This window comes from Hypanus sabinus, chromosome 1 (assembly GCF_030144855.1).
Source record: "Hypanus sabinus isolate sHypSab1 chromosome 1, sHypSab1.hap1, whole genome shotgun sequence".
Taxonomy (NCBI): Eukaryota; Metazoa; Chordata; class Chondrichthyes; order Myliobatiformes; family Dasyatidae; genus Hypanus; species Hypanus sabinus.
The window spans coordinates 11,294,068-11,316,589 of NC_082706.1; positions in this window are offsets into that span (position 1 = coordinate 11,294,068).

The following is a 22,522-nucleotide window of genomic DNA, read 5'->3' on the forward strand; positions in this document are numbered from 1 at the left end:
AGGTTCCTAGAGCTATGAACTGCAGTTAATTGAAAAACCATACAATGTTAACATTCATTTTGGGTGTCTGAAGTGTAGGTGGAAAGAAGGAGGTGTGAAAGTTACATGTAATTCAAAGGAAGCATTGTAGCTATAGAATTGTAACTATAGACTTACCCTTTGATCTTTAGCATATAAAATATCACGCAATTTTGGAGGAAGAGAACAGACCTCTTCCTCCAAAAGGGTCCCAAAAGGCATGCTACGTCTCATTTTGTTGAGAAAAAGAGTTCTTCATATCTACCAGCTGCATCTCTCTGGTAATGTTGTTCACACTACAACTGAGCATGTGAGGAGAATGAAATGGGATTAACATTGGATTGGGGTTGACAGTGCACTCTTGATGAGCTGAACCCCAATCCATGCTTTGTTTCTCTCTCTACAACTCTGTAACTGGACAGACATTCCCCAGTTACCATGCCTAATCTCAAGTTCCTTGTTAGTGCAAGTCCCTGGATTATATATGGTACAATACAGCCATCAACGCTGGCTCAGAGGAGGGGGCTACAATCAGGGTGGACCCAGAGCTGGAAAAGTGTATTAACCTTAGCATTTCTGTCCCCATCATTCCTCAGTGCCATGGTGAAAACTGGTAAATTCAAATTCAAAGTAAATTTTATTGCATATCAGAGTACATATATATCACCACAAACAACTGAGATTGATTTGCTGAGAGTGGGAAACTGATTTGCTGAGGTTTTTTTTCCTGTGGGCAAACTCCACAAATCCATAGAGTGGTAACTGTAACAGGGTCAATAAAACAACAAACTGTGCAAATACAACTATAAATAAATAGAAATAAATAATGAGAACATGAGATAACAAGATAAAGAGTCCTAAAAGTGAGACCATTGATTGTGGAAACATTTCAACAGGTGAGTGAAATTATCCCCTTTTGTTCAAAAGCCTGATGGGTACAAACTGTTCCTGAACTTGGTAGCACAAGTTCCAGGGCTCTTGTACCTTCTACCTCAGTACTCAGTATTTATACTGAGTTAAATACTGTATGTAATTAGTTTTGCTACAATAAGTGTATGGGACACTGGAAAAATGTTGAATTTCCCCTTGGGGATGAATAAAGTATCTATCTATCTATCTATCTATCTATCTACCTAATAGCAGCAGCGAGAAATGGCCTGGGTGGTGAGGATTTTTGATGATGGACAGCATTTCATTTAGATGTGCTCAGTGGTTGGGAGGGCCTTACCTGTGAGCTGAAGTAAAATTGACATTCACAGGATTGTCACTCAGTGAAATGCTAATGCCTTCAGAGCACCATGCGGTGAAGAAACCTTTGCAGAGGGCTGATCTAATATTGGAAACACATGCAGCGGCTCATGAATCCAACACATTTTTTTTGTTAAATATTCACCAGGAGTGGCTTTCTCCAAACACATTAGTGACCTTTGGCAAGCAATCATGCTTCAGTTTACAACTCCAGTTAAATTGATGTCAAGTGCCTCACCAGCAATCGGACCACGCCTGCCACTGCCACTGCAACCGGTTGACCGGCGGTGCAGATCGCAGCTGTAAATTCAAAGTTCTCAAGTGGTGACAAAGCAGAACATCTGCCTAATGCACAGTTCTGGTGTGCGTCTCCCCCAGCCCAGTTTTTGCTCACCAGTGAGATGGTTTATTATGTTAAATGTATGGCTGAAAGTGTATGTGTGTGTTTGTGTATGTTTGTATTCTGGGTGTACGGGTATGTTTGTGTGAGAGAAAGGGATATGTGAGAGGTTGTGTGTCTGTGTGTGTGTGTGTGTGTGTATGTGTGAGGGGGGTTATGTGGGAGAGGTTTTGTGTGTATGAGAGAGAGAAAGGGTTATGTGGGAAAGGTTTCGTGTGTGTGAGAGAGAGAGAGGGGGGTTTATGTGTGAGAGGTTTTGTGTGTGTGTGTGAGAGAGAGAGAAAAGGTTATGTGGGAGAGGTTTCATGTGTGTGTGTGAGAGAGAGAGAGGGTCATGTGGGAGAGGTTTTGTGTGTGTGAGAGAGAAAGAGTGAGTGAGAGAGAGAGAGTGAGAGAGAGAGGAAAGGTTATGTGGGAGAGGTTTCATGTGTGTGTGTGAGAGAGAGAGAGAGAGAGGAAAGGTTATGTGGGAGAGGTTTCATGTGTGTGTGAGAGAGAGAGAGAGAGAGAGGGTCATGTGGAAGAGGTTTTGTGTGTGTGAGAGAGAGAGTGAGAGAGAGAGAGAGAAAAGGTTATGTGGGAAAGGTTTCATGTGTGTGTGAGAGAGAGAGAGTGAGAGAGAGAGAGAAAAGGTTATGTGGGAGAGGTTTCATGTGTGTGAGAGAGAGAGAGAGAAAGGGTTATGTGGGAGGGGTTTCATGTGTGTGTGTATGAGAGAGAGAGAGAGAAAGGGTTATGTGGGAGGGGTTTCATGTGTGTGTGTGTGTGAGAGAGAGAGAGAGAGAAAGGGTTATGTGGGAGGGGTTTCATGTGTGTGTGTGTGTGTGTGAGAGAGAGAGAGAGAGAAAGGGTTATGTGGGAGGGGTTTTGTGTGTGTATGGGAGACTTCTGTGTGAATGTAAGAGAAGGGAGTATATGGGAGAGACTCTGTGTGTGTGTGTGTGTGATGTTCTGTGTATTTGCATGCAGATATGTATGTATGAGCAGGGAGTATTTGAGAGGATACTCACCTGGTCATGGTGGAGAGGCTTGCGAGTTGCTGAGATCTCAAAGCGAAGCTGTCTGGAGTTTAGCCGTCCGGCACTTAGCTCCTGGCGGTAAAGGTCATGGGGGAGGTTCCAGACAAACAAAGATTCAACCAAGACCTCAATGGTGGAGCTGGCGAAAGATGGTGTCACGTCAAAATGGCAGGGAAGCCACGGTAAACTGCACCCCAGTCGTCTTGCACTCCATGCCACTGGACCCTGACCCTGATCTGTCAAGGATTGTGTAGTGGCTGCCCACACATCAGCCTCCCCACGTTAAACAAAGTGACGCACAGGCGTTCTCCATTAACATCCTCAGTAACACCCCCTGAAGGAAATTTGTTCAAGAGGAGACTGTGCTACATGAGAACGGCCATCGCCGTGCCACAGAGAACAAGAGGCAGCTGTGAAAGGAGGGACTGAACAATCGAAAGACCCAAACACTAATCACAGTCTCCACTTACTCTTGCCTCAACGGCCACCTGAGAAGCCACCAGTAGACAATTCCTTAGGAGAACATCATACTCAACGTGAGTGATGTGTGTGTCAGAGAAGGCTACAATCAATTTAGTATTTCTCTCAGATTCTGAGAGTTTAAGTTGAGCAGCCCCAGGGCCGTGTTTAACAGCTGCGTTAGGAGGAAGGGTAACATTTTGGAGCCAGGAGCCTGTGTTACTGGGTGGGTTTCTCTCTGAGGATAGGGTTCAGTTGTATGTGTGAGCAACTCTATTGGTCAATTACTTCACTAATTCTAAAGTATTATTGGCCTTTAACTTATAGATTATATTGGCTATTACTATTGTGGTTGGTGATTGATTATCGAAATAATGGATTTGAATCTTTACAAGGTTATCAATTGGTCAGTATCTGTATCCGACTAGACGATTCTGTATAAAAATAGTATTTCTCTGTTCAGACTTCCAGAAAGTGTGTTGATGAGAGCCATGCTAGAGTCCTTGAGCACAAATAAATAGTGTGGTTAAGGCATGAGTGTGAGTTTTCAGAGTCCAGTTATTTGACGATGACAACATCCCACTTCAGTACAAATGATGAAGGTAAACTCTACCTGCACCATGTGGTATGACCAACTCTAATGCTAAGCCTGACACACAGACTGCTTAAAGGAAAGCAACTTGATTATTGCAGTCCATCACCAGCTCAGGTGGCAGCTGCGGTACATTGCTAACCTTGCAATTATCAGCCCAACTAGTTGGTATTCCACCAGGAAAGGAAACATCTTAATTGCCAATTATGTTCAATCGCCTGTGGTTAATAACACACCAGGGCATCATCAAAACAGAAAGTTGCCGGGAAAAAACCAGCAATATCGTAAATGGATCCCACTCACCTTTCTCATGGACTGCTTGTCCCACGCCAATCAGGGAAGAGGTAACAGAGCATTGTTATGAATGTACCACAGGTCTTAGGGGCCAAAGGGTGCAGGGTAGCCCCGTCCTTTGTGAGAATCACAAGATCACTAATGAGTCAGTTCAGGAAGCCCAGGAAATGAGAGAGAGACATGTAGAATGTCTTGACCCCCCCCCTCCCCCGGCGATATAAAAGTTACGGGAAACAGCCATTGTCTCTTGGAAATGGCCTTGTGTATTACAATACTGTGCTACGTGGAAGCCCTCAGGCAAAGTGGGCTGGTTGAGGGAGGGGTTGCATCACCCCAACCCGATTGACATCTGAGACCCTGTGAGTCAGGATAAAAGACGGTCTGTGGGAACAGCCCCTCAGACGCACCAGAAGAAACGCTAGTGGTCCCGTATTAGCGGAAGCCGATGGGAGGAGGCCACGTGCGTTTGGTTCCATTTTGCCCCGGAACCGGTGGCTTTTACCATGGAAGAACAGCTTTTAGCTAACAACGGGGAAACCAATTCCCAATGACTCTCAAAGAATTGACATCATAAACGGACTGTGCAAGTTTTAACCCATCTTTCTCTCAAACCAAAACACTGCAGCTTGAACGAATTAACAGTGACTTTTATATTTCCATCGGACAATACATTATCCTCTAGACAACGATAGAGCTATTTCTTATTGATTATTATTATACCCACGCTTTTAGATTTAGTATTGATGACGTATATTATCTGTATGTTTGCATTGATATTATTTTGTGTATTTTTATCAATAAGTACTGTTAAAATAGTACCATCAGACTTCAACAGACCTCTCTATCTTTGCTGGTAAGTGACCCAGTTACGGGGTACGTAACAGCATCAACGCCTGGACCAGCAGACTCAACAGGAGTTTTCAGAGTCTTTGCCAATCAGAAGCCCTGGATGAACCAAGAGATCCCCACTCTGCCTCGGTGCCAGATCGGAGGCGTTCAAGTGTTTTAACCAAGAAAGATTCATGAGGTCCGGGTAAGGTCTCCAGAAAGACATCTCAAGGGTGAAGTGGCAGTTTCGGACTAAACTTGAATCAACAAAGGTTGATCAGCAGTTGTGGCAAGATGTGAATACTACCACCTCTTATAAAATTAAATCAGACGACATGGGTGGCAGCAGAGCTTCGCCTGCAGATGAGCTCAATGCATTCTCTGCTTGCTTTGACTGGCAATACATGGAGGAAACATCACCAACTCCCACAGACCCCGAGCGGACTTCAGGAGGGTGAACCAAAAAAATGCATCCAGTTAAGATGGGGTACCTGGTCAAATACTAGAGACCTGTTCTGATCAACTGGCAGGAGTGTTGACTTTATCCTCATGAGTCTGAGGTACCCACCCACTTCAAGCAGTACCTAAGAAGAGCACAGTGACCTGCCTCAGTGATTATCGTCTTGAACTTACATCCACAGTGATGAAGTATCTTGAGGGGTTGGTGATGAAACATTTCAACTTCAGCCTGAGAAGCAACTTGCCTACCGGAGCAATAGGTCCAGAGCAGATGTCATCTCATTGGCACTTCACTCAGCCCTAGAACAGCCAGACAGCAAAGGATCAGGATGCTCTTCATTGTCTACAGCTCAGCATTCAACACCATCATCCCCTCAAAATTAATCAAGAAGCTCAATGCCTCCTTGTGCAATTGGATCCTCAATTTTCTCACTTGCAGGCCCCTGTTAGTTTGGATTGGCAAAAAACATCTCCTCCATGATCTCCATCCACACAGGTCCACCACAAGGTACTGTGGTTAGCCCTTTGCTCTGCTCATTGTACACTTATGACTGTGTGGCTAAGCACAGCTCCATTGACATACTCCAGTTTGCAAATGATACCACTGCTGTTGGCAGAATCAGAGGTGGAGGTTGAAAATCTGCCATAGCAACAACCTCTTACTCAATGTCACCGAGACCAAGGAGCTGATTATTGACTTCTGGAGAAGGAAACCAGAGGTCCATAAGCCAGTCCTAATCAGGAGCAGGGGTGGAGAGGGTCAACAACTTTAACTTCCTCAGTGCTATTATTTCAGTGGGCCTGTCCTGGGCCCAGCGCACAAGTGCAATTACAAAGAAAACACAGCAGAGCTTCTATTCCTTTAGAAGTTTGTGAAGATTTGGCATGGCTTCTAAAACTTCAACAAACTTTTATATATGTGAAGTGGATAGTATATTGACTGGCTGCATCATGGCCTGGTATGAAAACACCAATGCCCTTGAATGGAAAATCCTACAAAAAGTAGTGGAGATGGCACAGTCCAACACAGGTAAAGCCCACGTCACCATTGATGACATCTACCTGGTACGCTGTTGCAGGAAAGCAGCTTCCATCATCAGGGACCCCACCACACAGGACATGCTCTCTTCCTGCTGCTGCCATCATGAAAAAGATACAGAAGCCTCAGGATTCACATTACCAGGATCAGGAACAGTTACTACCCCAGGCTCTTGAACAGTTACTACCCCAGGCTCTTGAACCAAAGGGGATGATTTCACTCAACTTCACTTTTGCTCCTTCACTGAACTGTTCCTACAGCCTGTGGACTCTTCATCTCTCGTTCTTGATAACGAATATTTATTTATTTATTTACTATTATTATTTCTCTCTTTTTGCATTTGTTGCTTTTTGTAGTTTGTTGCTTTTTTCCACACTGGTGGAATGTCCAAGTTGGTGTGATCTTTCATTATGGTTATTATTCTATAGAATTATTGAGTATCCCCACAAAACAATGGATCTCAGGGTTGTATATGGTGACGTATATGTACTTTGATAAATTTACTCTGAATTTTAAACTTTGAAAATCAGTTACTTCCCCCGCGCTCAGACTGTTTAACATCTGTGCCCGCTAACCCACCACCAACCCTGACAACCACTACACACACATCATCTACTATCACCTCATGTACATACAGTCAGTCTATGTGTACAACATTTACTTGTACATTTTGTTTTATAGGAATGTTTTTATATTGAATTTTTTTTTGTGTTTATAGAGGGTTGTCTGTTTACCGTGCTTTTTGATTCTGCCTCGGATCTGGAGTAACAATTATTTTGTTCTCCTTTACACGAGTATACTAAAGAATATCAATAAACAAACTTGAATAATGAAACCTCTGTCCCCTTATGCTTGTATCCCTCAAAGGGATGTGGATTTCACAAAAGCACCAAAGTTACCATTGGTCAGCAGTTAACCTTCATCGGTATTTCAGAGTCAGTCAAACAACTTGCAATGCTGTAATTAATTTAGACCACAAGACATGGGAGCAGAATTAGGCCATTCAGCCCATTGAGTCTGCTCTGCCATTCCATCATGGCTGATTTATCATCCCTCTCAACCCCATTCTCCCGCCTTCTCCCCATAACCTTTGATGCCCTTATTAAAAACCTAGCAACCTCTGTTTTAAATGTACCCAAAGACTTGGCCTCTACAGCTGTCTATGGCAATGAATTCCATAGATTCACCATCCTCTAGCCAAAGAAATTCTTCATCATATCTGTTCCAAGTGGATGCCCCTCTGGTCCTAGACTCCCCCATTATTGGAAACATCCTCTCAATGCCCTCTCTATCTAGGCCTTTCAATATTCAATAGATTTCAATGAGATCCCATTTCATTCTACTAAACTCCAGTGAGTACAATCCCAGAGCCATCAAACACTCCTCATATGTTAACCCTTTCATTCCTGGAGTCATTCTCGTGAACCTCCTCTGGACCCTTTCCAATGCCAGCACATCTTTTCTTAGATAAGGGGCCCAGAACTGCTCACAATACTCCACGTGAGGTCTGACTAATGCCTTACAAAGCCTCAGCATCACATCCTTGCTTTCATCGTTTATTGCAAAGTGCTTATTATTCTGGAGTAGACAACTGTTAGAAACCGATGTGGAAAAATATGTGTCTCCCAAAGCCCTGGGCTTGTTACTCTCACAGTATCTCACAGTTTTGTTATGGCTCCCCAGTGTTTAGAAACAATAATTTCTCGTTACATCCACCCCTCACCACACTTCACCTGTAAACAAAATCATCCACTTATCATTGCGTCATGGGTAAATCCACAGCAGGGATTTGTGACATCATTCTGGAGATTATAAAACAAGAGGGTAATGGTTCAGTTTCCTGATGTTAGTTTATGGCTTAGTATGTTCTGTTTTGTTGTGTTCTGTGCGTTATTCTGCTGAGCGTTGTGGGCATGCTATGCTGGTACCAGAATGAGTGGTGACATCTGTGGGCTGTCCCCAGAGCATCCTTGGGTACATTGTTTGTTAGAGCAAAAGCATAGGAACAGGTCCTTCAGCCCACAATCTCTTTGCTGACTACGATGTCAAATTAAACCTTTCTGCATGCATACCCCAACACATCCCAATCCATATCTCCTGACATTCCATCTTTCCCCTCTGGGCAGAAGATATAAAGGCCTGAAAGGAAGAACCACCAGGCTCAAGAATGGCTTCCATCCCGCTGTTATCACATTCCTGAACGGATCTCTTGTATGACAAGATGGACTTCTGTCCTCACAAACTACCTCCTTGTGATCGTCCACTTTATCCCTAACCTGAACTGCACATTTTTGGTAGCTTTACACTTTATTCTGTGGTGTTATTGTTTTACCCTATTCTAGTTCAATACACTGTGTAATGATTTGATCTTTATGCAAGTTAAATTTTTACTGTATCTTGATACAGGTGATAACAATAAAAAAAAACAAAAAAACCTACATTAATTTACCCCAAGTTCCCAACAATCAGTCCCAGATTCTACACCCAACAACTTGCAAGACCAATTAACTTACCAATACGGTCATCTTTGGAATGTGCAAGGAAACTGAAGCGCTCAAAGGACACCCACACACAGGGAGAACATGCAAACTCCACACGGACAGCAACCAAGATCAGAGCTGCCACCGTCAAAGTCAAGGTTTTTATTATATGCAAAGGTGTAATGAAAATCTTCCTTGCAGCAGTGGTACAGGCACGTGGCATGATATACGCTGCATTCTCAAGAAAAAAAACAGATACAAGAAAGAGCACAACTAGGACAAAAACAAGAATAATTTCTTTTTCTGCCCCTCCTCTCTTTTTCCATTCCCCATTCAGGTTACCCTCTCACCATCCCTCATCTACCCATCAGCACCCTTTTCCAATGAAGAGGGGATTCAGGGAGCTAGGCAGAAAGCTGAAAAGCACGGCCTCCAGGGTAGTAATCTCTGGGCTTCTGCCCGTTGCACATGCCACTGGGGGTAAAAATAAAATGATTTGGCAGACGAATCTGTGGCTGAAGATTTGATGTAAGGAGCAGGGTTCCAGGTTTCTGGATCATTGGGTTCTCTTCTGGGGAAGATATGACCTGTACAAAAAGAATGGGTTACCTCTGAATCTGAGTGGAACTAATATCCTTCTGGGCTAGAGCTGCTGGGGAGGGTTTATACTCATTTGACAGGGTGATAGGCGCGAGAGTGATAGGGCTGACAAGTGAGCAGTTGGTATACAAGTAGATCCAGTGTATATTGTGACTGTGAGGAAGGACAGGTAGATGATAAGGCAAACTTGCAGCTTGTGGGGTGAGCTGGTGTAACCTGGGGGCAAATTGATAAGTGTGATGAATACTGAATGTGTTATATCTGAATGCACGCACAATACGGAATAAGGTAGATGAACTTGTAGTGCAGTTACAGATTGGCATGTTTCGGGCATCGCTGATTCATGGCTAAAAGAAGGATTTGCACAGATTAGGAGAGTGGTCAAAGAAGTGGCAAAGGGAATATAGTGCAGGGAATTGTATGATCATAGACTTTAGTAGAAGGAATAAAGGCATATACTGTTAATAAATGTGGAGAAAAATTAAAAGTCAGAGGTGCATAGAGTTCTAAAGGGATTTGGGAGTCCTAGTACAGGATTCCCTAAAGGTTAACTTGCAGATTGAGTCGGTGGTGAGGAAGGCAAATGCAATGTTAGCATTCATTTCAAGAGGACTAGAATATCAAAGCAAAGATGTAATGCTGAGGCTTTATAAGGCATTGGTCAGGCAGCACTTGGAGTATTGTGAGCAGTTTTGGGCCCCTTGTCTAAGAAAAGATGTGCAGGCTTTCAAGAGATTCCAGAACAGTCTTATGAGAATGATTCCAGGAATGAAAAAGTTAACATATGAGGAGCGTTTGATGGCTATGGGCGTGTACTCACTGGAGTTTCGAAGAATGAAGTAAGTTCAAAGTTCAGAGTAACTTTTATTATCAGAGTTCATATGTGTTACCACATATAACCCTGTGATTCATGTTCCTGTGTGCACACTCAGCAAATCTATAGAATAGTAACTATAACAGGATCAATGAAAGATCAACCAGCGTGCAGAAGACAATAAACTGCAGAAATGCAAATATAAATAAATAGCAATAAATGATAACATAGATAATGAGATAAAGAGTCCTTAAAATTAGATGTTTGGTTGTGGGAACATCTCAATAGATGAGCAGGTGAGCGTAGTTGTCCTCTGTTCAAGAGCCTGATGGTTGAGGGGTAACTGTTCCTGAACCTGGTGGTGTGAGTCCTAAAGCATTTGTATCTTCTACCTGATGGCAGCAGTGAGAAAAGAGCATGGACTGGGTGGTGGGGGCATCTGCTTTCATACGACAGAGTTTCATGCAGATGTGCTCAATGGTTGAGGGGGTTTTACCCATAATGTACTAAGCTGGGGGTTGGGGGGCAAATCTCATTGACACCTATCAAATATTGAAAGGTCTGGATAGAGTGGATATGGAGAGGACGTTTCTTGCAGTGGGGGAGTCTAGGACCAGAGGGCACAGCCTCAGAATAGAGGGAAGTCCAGTTAGAACAGAGATAAGGAGGAGTTTCTGTAGCCAGAGAGCAGTGAATCTGTTGAATTCATTGCTATAGACGGCTGTGGAAGCCAAGCTTGGAGGTTAATTTAATGCTGTACAGTACTAGCAACTCGATTTCAAATTCCGAATGGAACTTGTGCACTCTCTGTGTAACTGTGTGGGTTTCCTCCGGGTGCCCTAGTTTCCTACCACATTCCAAAGTGGGTTAGGGGCAGTAAGTTTTGGGCGTGCTATGTTGTTGCTGAAAGCAGGTGACGACACTTATCGGCTGCATTCCAGCACAACCTTGGTCTCTGCTGGTCATTGACACAAACAAGCCACTTCACAGTATATTCCCGTGTACATGTGCCAAATTAAACTAATCTTTAAATGTTTATAAACAAAATGCACAAAACTCACTCGATTTGGTCACCATTCCTCCCCTGTATTGTAATGCATGGCTACAAAAACACACAAGACTGGTAAAAAAAGAACAATTACTGAAAGTGGAGATTGAGAAAAACCAGTTCAGCTGTTTGTATGAACCAATGTGTGCATGTTTGTTGGACTTTTGAATTTAATAATATTACAAGGAAACGTTGACTGTTTATTCCTTTGCATTAATGCTGTCTGGCCCACTGAGTTTGTCAGCATTTTGTGTGTGTTATTATAGAGTCTTGTCTGCATGTACAGGCATCTGTAAGTTGGGGTTTGTAGACAGCGGATGGTCTGATGAAGGATTTTGGCCTGAAACGTCAGCTGCTTATTTCCCTACATAGATGCTGCCTGACCTACTGAGTTTTTCCAACATTTTGTGTGTTGCTCAGGTTTTCCAGCACCTGCCGAATTTATTGCTTTTTATTTGTTGAGCTACAGTGTGGAATAGCTCCTTCTGGTCCTTCGAGCCATGCCACCCAGCAACCCCCAGTTTAACCCTAGCCTAATCTCAGGACAATTTACAATGACCAATTAACCTATCAATCAGTACATTGTGGGACCATGGGAAGTCCTTTGAGCCATGTTGCCCAGCAACCCCCAACTTAACCCTAGCCTGATCACAGGACAATTTACGATGACCAATTAACCAACAACCAGTATGCCTTTGGACTGTGGGAGGGAACAGGAGCTCTGGAGGAAACCCATGAGATCATGTGGAGAACGTATAAATTCCTCACAGGCAGTAGTGGGAATTGAACCCAGGTAGCTGGTACTGTAAAGAGTTGTGCTAACCGCTAGGTTACCATGCGTATATTGGTGAGCCGTTTTCATTATTTACTCCTGAGTAAGGAGTAATAACTATCTGGGTAGAGTAAGGAGTAGTAACTATCTGGGTAAGGTAAGAAATAATAACTATCTGGGTAGGGTAAGGAGTAATAACTATCTGGGAAGAATAAGGAGTAATAACTATCTGGGTAGGGTAAGGAGTAATAACTATCTGGGAAGAGTAAGGAGTAATAACTATCTGGGTAGGGTAAGGAGTAATAACTATCTGGGAAGAGTAAGGAGTAATAACTATCTGGGTAGGGTAAGGAGTAATAACTATCTGGGAAGAGTAAGGAGTAATAACTATCTGGGTAAGCTATGTGCCAATTCGCCTGACAGGAAAGAAGGAGAAATAAATGGATTGGGTTCTATATAAGAAGAGAGTTTCTGCTTTCATGAATAATTCTCTGTCAGAAGAATATTGTAATGAATTGAAATTTAATGCACACCATTTTGTTCCCCTGACACTCCCCATGGTTGTATCAATCAGCAAACTAATAATGATCTCTGCCCTCTTCCTCGTTCAGGGACAGATCCTTCAAGGGCTCCTCATGATTTATCCGTCAGGCAATTAGTCTGAGGCTGGACCCAGTGTAATGGGACAGAGATCTTCAGCCTTTCCCTCACTGTGCAGCATGAGAACGAGCAGGGGGAGTCAGCTGAAGGACCAGCCCACCTGTTACATGCACTGATGTGCGAACATGCAAGAGTGGGGGAAGTGAAATGTACACTCTTTGAGCTCCATGCGCTCTCTTATTAAAGGTGTCCTTGTCACTGGAAGGTAGCAGTTGTATTTTACACAAGAAGATGAGGGTCACATCATCATTATGTGCCGTGTCATATGACATCATCATTATGTGCTATGTCATATGACATCATCATTATTATGTGCTGTGTCATATTACATCATCATTACGTGCTATGTCGTATGACATCATCATTATGTGCCGTGTCGTATGACATAATCATTATGTGCTATGTCGTATGACATGGGCGATCATGGTCTTGACATGGTCATGTTTGTTCTTGGCAATTTGTTTTTACAGAAGGGGCTTGCCTTTGTCTTCTTCTGGGCAGTGTCTTTACAAGATGGGAGACCCCAGCCATTATCAATACTCTTCAGAGATTGTCTGCCTGGCGTCATAACCAGGACTTGTGATCTGCACCAGCTGCTCGTGTGACCATCCATCACCTGCTCCCATGGCTTCTCGTGACCCTGATCGGGGGCTAAGCAGGTGCTGCACCTTGCCCAAGGGTGACCTGCAGGCCAGCGGAGGGAAGGAGCGCCTTACACCTCCTTTGGCAGGGACGTAACTCCACCTCGCCACCTACACAATCAGAGTAGTACTTTTAATTGGGTGGCAGACTTGTGTAACCAGAATGAGAATCAGATTTACATTTATCATCACTGGCGCATGTCGTGAAATTTGTTGCTTTACGACAGCAGTGCAGAACATAGTAACAATTACATCAGTTACAATAAGAAGAATATAAAAATATAAATGTGTAGTTGAAAAGAGTGCAAATAGTGAGGTAGTGTTCAATGTCCATTCAGAAATCTGATGGCAGAGGGAAAGAAGCTGTTCCTGAAACACTGAGTGTGTGTCTTCAGGCTTCTGCACCTCCTCCCTGATGGCAGCAAGGAGAGGAGGGCATGTCCTGGTTGGTGAGGGGGCCTTAATTAATTAATTGAATAATATTGCACAGAATAAGCCTTACCAGCCCTTTGAGCCACCAATTTAACCCTAGCCTAATCACTGGACAAGTTACAATGACCAATTAACCTACTAACCAGTCCGTCTTTGAACTGAGGGGAGAAACCAGAGCACCCAGAGGAAACACACGCATTCCACGCGGAGGATGTCCCTTCCAGAAGACACCGGGATTGAACTCTGAACTCAATAGCCTGGGGCTCTAATAGCATCGTGTAACCATCATGCTACTGTGGTAGCCCCATGGCCGATGCCGCCTTCTCATGGCGCTGCCCTGTAACGCTATGCAGCGTCAACAATCGGTCTTCAATTCTTTCCTCTGGCCCCTCCAATTTCTTCCATATTCCAAAGTCATATGGGTTAAGATTAGGGTTCACTGCAGAGTGTTTCAAGACATGTAAAATGTTTGATGGAGTGGTCATTGTGAGCGAAACGGCCTGATTCTCTTCTAGGTGTCTCTATGCTATCTCATGACCTTGGAGACTTACTCCAAGAGATCTTTAATTATTTAATCTTCTAGGTCAGAGATTCCCAGCCTGGGACCCATGGACCCCTCGGTTAATGGTAATGCTCCAAAGCTGAAAAGGGTTGGGAACGCCTGTTCTAAGCACTGTTCCTGCTAAGCTGTGTGGGTGCACGACCGCGTGGTAACTGAAATGCTTCTGCACACATAGCCATTTTGCTGCACAGATGGAATTTCCTTAACACTTCAACGTTTAATGTGCTGCACAGTTTTCAGGCCATGTAAAAATTTCCTGCACAAAGCAATGATTGGTTTGTGCAGCTGTAAAAAAAATTAGAGGGAACATTGCAGGTTGTTTAAAAGGATTAAAATGCAGAACAACACACATAAAACATTGGAGAAACTCAGCAGGTCAGGCAGCATAAATGGAAATGAACAAACAGTCAACGTTTTGGGCTGAACATTTACTGTTTATTCACATCCTAGAGGCTGCCTGGCCTGCTGAGTTCCTCCAGCGTTTTGTCTGCATTGCTCTGGATTTCCAGCTTCTGCAGACGTTCCCGTGTTTATCATTGAAATTCTTGCTTTGTTCAGAGCGCATTTAAACATTGCACTCTGCGCTACTAATAGACAAGTGGACAGGTCCTGTCTCATTCAATCAGTCCCAACAAGTGACTACATCTAAGCCCTTTTTACACAGTATCTGTGCATTAGACTTCCAGCAGTGGCTTAATCTGAAGACTTTGCAAATCAGATTCATAGAAAAATATCACAGCACAGCAAAGGCCCTTTGATGCTCAGGCTGCAAAGAATAGTAGGCACAGCCCAGCCCATCACCTGGCCCCATAGGGGGTGGCACAGTACCGTGGCAGTTTACAGTGCCAACGATCTGGGTTCAGTTCCTGCTGCTGTCTGTAAGGAGTTTGCATATTCTCCCCGTTTCTGTGTGTTTCCTCCACATGTTTCTCTCTCTCTCTCTTCCCCCCCTCTCTCCCCCTTTCTCTCTCCCTCTCCCCCCCCTCTCTCTCTCTCTCTCTCATAATAAAATCAATTGCTAGAAGCACTCAAGAAAGGAAGAATAATTAACATGAGAAAGTCTGCAGGTGCTGGAAATCCAGAGCAACTTTCAGAAAACGCTGGAGGAACTCAGCGGATCAAGCTGCATCTATGGAAATGAGCAAGCATTTGACGTTTCACACTGAGGCCCTTTGTCGGTCAAAATAATTGCCGTTTCAGCTTGAATACGTGGATCAGTCTGATTTTTAAAAGTTTTTCAAAGTTAAACTCTCCAACTTCTTGTGGGTGAGAATATACTTCTTGTGGGTGAGAATATACTGTAGTTCTTCCTGTACAAGAACTCTCTTTTCTCTTCCCCACTGTTTTTGTTTTGTTTTGCCTATTTTGAAGCTATTGATTTCCTGCATAGGCAATAGACTCCAAGGCAATTGAAATGAGCGAAATTACAATTCCTTTTTATTTTAGAGAAAATCACAGAAGAGATATTGAAGTACAAATCAAATCAGCAAGAATTGTGCTGCGCAGTCTGCAAGTGTTGTCAAGCTTCCGATGCCAATGTAGCATGCCCACAACTCACGAACAGTAACCTGTACGCCTTTGGAATGAAATTGGAGCACCCGGAGGAAATGCACGTGTTCAGAGGAGAATGTACAAACTCCTTACAAGCAGTAGTGAGAAATGAACCCCAACCTTACAGCCAGTTCTATATTGGCGTCACCCTCATTCTCCTGCCTTGTCCCCCCTAACCTCTAATCAATGACATACCTGTCGATCTCTGCCTTAAATATACCCAGTGACTTGGCCATCACTACCACTTCGACAGATTCAACACCCTCTGGCTGAAGTTATTTTTTCTCATAACAGTTTAAATGGACATCTCTTTATTCCGAGGCTGTGCCCTCTGGTCCTAGACTCTCTTCCAAATGGAAACATTGTCTCCATGTCCACTCTATCTAGGCCTTCCAATATTTGATTGGTTTCAATGAGAGATCCCCCCCCCCCCCACCCCCAACCATTTCTCTCAACTCCATCAAGTTCTAGTCCAGAGACATCAGATTTGCTTCACGTGCTTTCAATCCCAGGACCATTCTTGTGAATTTTCTCTGGAGACTCTCTTCAGGGCAAACACATATTTCCTTAGGTATAGGGCCCAACACTGATCACAGTACTCCACCTGGTCTGACCAACTCTTTTTAAAGTCTCGGCAGTCGAATCCTTGCTTTTATATTCTTGCCCTCTTCAAAACGATTGCTAACATTGCATTTGCCCTCCTTACTACCATGAGCACCATGTAATTTTATGGGAATCTGAACCCTTTGCCCCTTCAATTTCTGTATGCTCTCCTCATTTAGAAAATTGTCTATATTTTTTCCTACCAAAGTGCATAACCCCATAGTTCCCTGAACTGTAATCCATCTGTCACCTCCTTGCACACCATCTCAATCTGTCAGAGTCCTTCTGCAGACTCCCTTCCTTCACCTCATGATCTGGACCTCCACTTCTCTTAGAAACATCTGCAAACTCATTCATATCACTAACCCATGGGTATAGATCAGCTTGTTGGATGATGCTTGATCACTTTGCTGGCCTTCGGAGTCTCATCATTGGCAAGTCCAGGGTCCATACTGGAGATCGAAGGTCTGGAAGTGAATGGCCAATGGCCGAAGCCTGGGGCTCCGATTGGGTTTGAAGATCTATCTGTGTGCTAGGTGGGTGAGAGCGAGGAGAAGCGTTTGTTCCGCTGTTGTGTTCTCTGGCCTTCTGCTGAACTTTGTGGATATGCTGTGTTGACGCCGAAATATGTGGCGATACTTGCGGGCTGCCCCCAGCACATTGTGTAGGTTGTTAACGCAAACCACGCATTTCTTCATATTTTTGATGCACGTGTGATAAACCTGAATCTGAATGTTACTGTAGAACGAGGAAGTGACTTTTATACTGATTTTTTTTAAAACAGAAGAGATGATCAGATGTACAGTTATACTCTGGATCAATTATGCAGGAATTGATAGCATGATTCTAAGAGCAACTTGGTTTCGGCACTAATTTGGGGGCAGTTTTGCATCAATCAACGTGGTGAAGACAGACCCTCTCACAATCTAGCAATGCTCCCAGACTGAACTACGTCTGCTGAACGTTTCTGCTAACTGTTGGCAAGCTGTGAGGAGATTATGACGGACCTGTAAAAAGCTTTCTGATGTAATTTTGCTAATTTACTGAGGAGAGTTGGGACAAGTGGCAAACGGAAGTGTTTAAACTTTCAAGGTCACTCGCAACAAATGTATACGGGGGACTGTCACTGAATTCAGGTAGACTAAAATAAAGGAACATGATGTAAACAAATTGTGAAACGAAATTTCTAGACCCATGCCTGGTTGCTTTGCTTGGTATAATGACTTGGACAGAAGCCTGAGGAGAGAGCATCACACAGATGGAATTTAATGCAGACAAGTGCAAGACATTGCCCCTCGGGAGGACAAACCAGGGTGGGACCTGCACAGTGAACGGTAGGGCGCTGAGGAGTGCAGTAGAACAGAGGGCATTGGAAAAGCAGTCCAAAATACCTTGAAAGTGGCTTTTCGGGTAGACAGGGTCATAAAGAGAGCGTTTGGCACATTGCCCGTCACAAGTCAGGAGTTGGGATGTTATGTAAAAGTTGTATAAGATGTTGTTGAGGCCTAAAGGTGCACTTCTGGTCACCGACCTACAGAAATGATATAAATAAAATTTAAGATTTACACGGATTCTGCCAGGATTTGAGGACATGACTTATAGGCAAAGGTTGAACCGGGTAAGACTTTATTCCCTGGAGTGTAGGAGTACGAGGGGAGACTTGATAGGGGTATGCACAATGATGAGGGGAATAGATAGGGTAAATCCAAGCAGGCTTTTTCCACTGAGGTTGGGTGAGAGGTCAAAGGTTAAGGGTGAAAAGCAACCCACAAGGGGAACCTGAAGGGGCCCTCTTCGTTCAGAGGGTGGTGAGAGTGGGGAACAAGCTGCCAGTGGAAATGGTGGATGTGGGTTTGATTTCAACATTTAAGAGAAATTTGGAAAGTACATGGATGAGGGGGGTGTGGCGGGCAATGGCCTGGGTGCAGGTCGAAGGGACTCAGCAGAATAATTGTTTGGTATAGACTAGATGGGCTGAAGGGTCTGTTTCTGTGCTTGTAGTGCTCTATAACTCTGTTCAAGAAATGTTTGAAATGGAAGGGTTTCAACTGAACAAAGGAAGTAAGGAGGCAGAAGAGCCTGGGGGAGCAGGGTAGCCAGGGGCAGGGCAACGGGAGAGACTGGGGGAGAGGAGGAACCGGGGGCAGGGCAATGGGAGAGCCTGGGGGAGAGGAGGAACCGGGGGCAGGGCAACGGGAGAGCCTGGGGGAGCTGGGGAGCCAGGGGCAGGGCAACGGGAGAGCCTGGGGGGGCAGGGGAGCCAGGGGCAGGGCAACGGGAGAGACTGGGGGGGAGCAGGGGAACCAGGGGCAGGGCAACGGGAGAGACTGGGGGAGAGGAGGAACCGGGGGCAGGGCAACGGGAGAGACTGGGGGAGAGGAGGAACAGGGGGCAGGGCAACGGGAGAGACTGGGGGGGAGCAGGGGAACCAGGGGCAGGGCAACGGGAGAGACTGGGGGGGAGCAGGGGAACCAGGGGCAGGGCAATGGGAGAGACTGGGGGAGAGGAGGAACTGGGGGCAGGGCAACAGGAGAGCCTGGGGGAGAGGAGGAACCGGGGGCAGGGCAATGGGAGAGCCTGGGGGAGAGGAGGAACTGGGGGCAGGGCAACAGGAGAGCTTGGGGGAGAGGAGGAACCGGGGGCAGGGCAACGGGAGAGACTGGGGGAGAGGAGGAACAGGGGGCAGGGCAACGGGAGAGCCTGGGGGAGCAGGGGAGCCAGGGGCAGGGCAACGGGAGAGACTGGGAGAGAGGAGGAACTGGGGGCAGGGCAATGGGAGAGCCTGGGGGAGAGGAGGAACTGGGGCAGGGCAACGGGAGAGATTGGGGGACCAGAGGCAGGGTTGGGTCCCATGGAACAGAACCAGGGACAGTTCGCAGAGAGAAGGCAAAAGGTAGAGACGGCATGGAACAGTGCTAGGGGAGGGAATTGTCAAGATGAGCCAAGGTTAGGCCTCGGGGGGGGGGGCTTCTTGTACTAGGTGCAAGGGGGTTTGTTTTGAGGAACATGATGCGGGACTGGTGCTCCAGAAGGTGGGAAATCGAGGTTACCTGACGGCAAATGATGTCATTAATCATCTCTGAGTCATGGAGCGCAGAATAGTCCAGCACACGAATAGGCCCTTTGGCCCACAATGTTGTGCCAAACCAGCTAAAAACCAAATGGAAAAAATGCAAAACCTAATCCCACCTACCTTCACAACGACCATATTCCTCCATCTCCCTCATAGTCCTACACCTATCTAAATGTCTCTTACAAGCCTCTAATGTATTTGAACCTGCCCCCTTTTCACCTTCAATGCATGCCCTCTGGTATTAGACATTCAACCTTGTTTAACAGATACTCTGTGTCCACTCTCTCTAAGCCTTTCATAATCTTGTAAACCTCCCCTCAGCCTCTGCCGCTCCATAGGAAACCCAAGTTTATCCAGCTTCACATGGTAGCACATGCTCTCAAAACCAGGCAGCATCCTAGTGACCCTCTTTTGCACCCTCTCCAAGCCTCAACATCTGTCCTACAGTGGGGCAACCAGATCTGTCTGCAATAAAGTGATAGGACGCAGAAACTGGTGCCTCAGCACCAATACTACACAAATCCCTTCTCATTCCCTCCACATTCCCATCAATTGCCTCCTTAGGTTCTGCCTTTAACTGACTAGGGGCAACTTACAGTGGTCAATTCACCCACCAACCCACACATCTTTGAAATGTGGGAGGGAACTGGGGGGAATCAAGTAGTCAAAGCAAGAGTTGTATTGAATGGAGTGTCTGAGAGCGAGGGGCGATGTTATAGAGGGATGCATGCAACTGTGAGGGGCATTGTCAGGCTGAATCCACACAGTCTTTATGGGCAGGGAAAGGGAACCAAAAACCAGAGGGCGTTGGTCAAAGGTGAGAGGGGAAGGATTTGAAAGTGACCTGAGGGGCGAATGTTTTATGTAGAGGGTAGTGTGTATATGGAGTGAGCTGCCAGAGGAAGTGGTTGAGGCAGATATATTAACACCATTCAGAGTCATTGAGTCAACCAACTTGGAAACAGGTCTGTCAGCTGAACTTGTTCACATTGAGTGGATTACCCAGTGAGGTGGTCCCATCTGCCCAGGTATGGCTCATAGTGTTCTAAACCTCTCCTCTCCATGTACTCCCCACCCCTGAGCACATCTACACGGAGCATTGTCGCAGGAAAGCAGCAATGATCTTCAGTGACCCCCATCATCCAGGCCACACTCTCTCCTCACTGGTGCCATCAGGGAGAAAGTACAGGAGCCTCAGGACCTACACCACCAGGTTCAGGAACAGTTACTACTCCTCAACCATCAGACTCTTCAACCAAAGGAGATTACTTCACTCAACTTCACTCACCCTATCACTGAACTGAACTAATGGACTCACTTTCAAGGACTCTTCATCTCATATTGCTTATTTACCTATTATTATTATTATTATTATTATTATTATTAATTTCTATTGTGTTTCAGTTGTCTTACATACTCTGGTTGGATGCCCAAGTTGGTGAGGTCTTTCATTGATTCTATTATGGTTATTATTCTATTGTGGGCTTATCGAGTATGCCTGCAAGAAAATTAATCTCAGGGTTATATATGGTGACATATATGTACTTCGATAATGAGTTTTACTTTGAATTTTGAACTTATCTAAATGGCTTTTAAATATTGCTACTGTGCTTGCCTCAACTGCTATTTCTGGCAGCCCATTCTAAATGAACACCTCCCTTTTCATGAAGAAGCTTCCCATGACATTCCTTTTAAATCTCTGGCCTTTGATCTTAAATCTATGTCCTCTTGTCTTTGTGCTCTTAGCATCATTGGGCAAAGAACCACCTGCTTTCACCCTGTCCACATCTCTCATGATCTTATATACCTCTAACAATCTCCAACATTGCCGAGAATAAAGTTCTAGTCTACCTAACCTTACCTTCTAACTCATTTAAAAGACACTTGGATAGGTAGAGTGGGTTTTCTATAGTGGGGATTCTAGCGTCAGAGGGCACGCCTCAGATGTCAAATCCTCTCCTTGAACTATAACACTGAACCCTATGGGCTATGAGACTGCACTTGGATGTAATGCTGAAGCTTTGTAAGGCATTGGTTACACCACACTTGGAGTATTGTGAGCAATTTCGGGCAATTTAGCCAAGATGCACTGGCATTGGAGAGGGTCCAGAGGAGGTTGATGGGAATGATGGGGTTAACTTATGATGGCTCTGAGACTGTATGCATTGGAGTTTAGAAAAGAAAAGAATCTCTTTAAAACCTATTGAATATTGCAAGGCCTAGATACGGTGGATGTAGAGAGGATGTTTCCTATAGTGGGAGAGTCTCAAACCAGAGGTTGCAGCCTCTGAATACAAGGACATTCCTTTAGAACAGAGATGAGGAGGAATTTCTTTAGCTAGAGGATGGTGAATCTATGTCACAGATGGCTGTGGAGGCCAAGTCATTGGGTATATTTAAAGTGGAGGATGATAAGTTCTTGATTACTTAGGATGTCAAGGGTTACAGGGAGAAGGCAGGAGAACGAGGTTGAGATGGATAATAAATCAGCCATGATGGAATGGCAGAGCAGACTTGATGGACTGAATGGCCTCATTCTGCTCCTATCTCTTATGGTCTAACATGAGAGCCTGGAAGGGATATTGTGCACTATTGACTACAGGTTTTTGTCAGGGAAACCCCGAGTCTGGTCTTTACACACTTTCTATGAACACTAGCAAATTTTGTAGATTATAAGTGGCAAAACACTTCCAATAAATGAGGGAAGGAAAACTGTCCCGTTAACTTAAATAAAATTACTACTTAGTGAAATGCAAGGATCTAATCATCTTGAAATTTGCTGAACATTTCGATTGGATTGCACCTACGTTTTGTGGCCGACACAGGCAAATGAAACTAGCCTAGTGGAGCATCTTGGTCAGGATGTAACAGTCGGGCTGAAGGGCCGGTTTCCAAGCTGTATTTCCATGCTCAGTCAAAGGCTAAGGCAG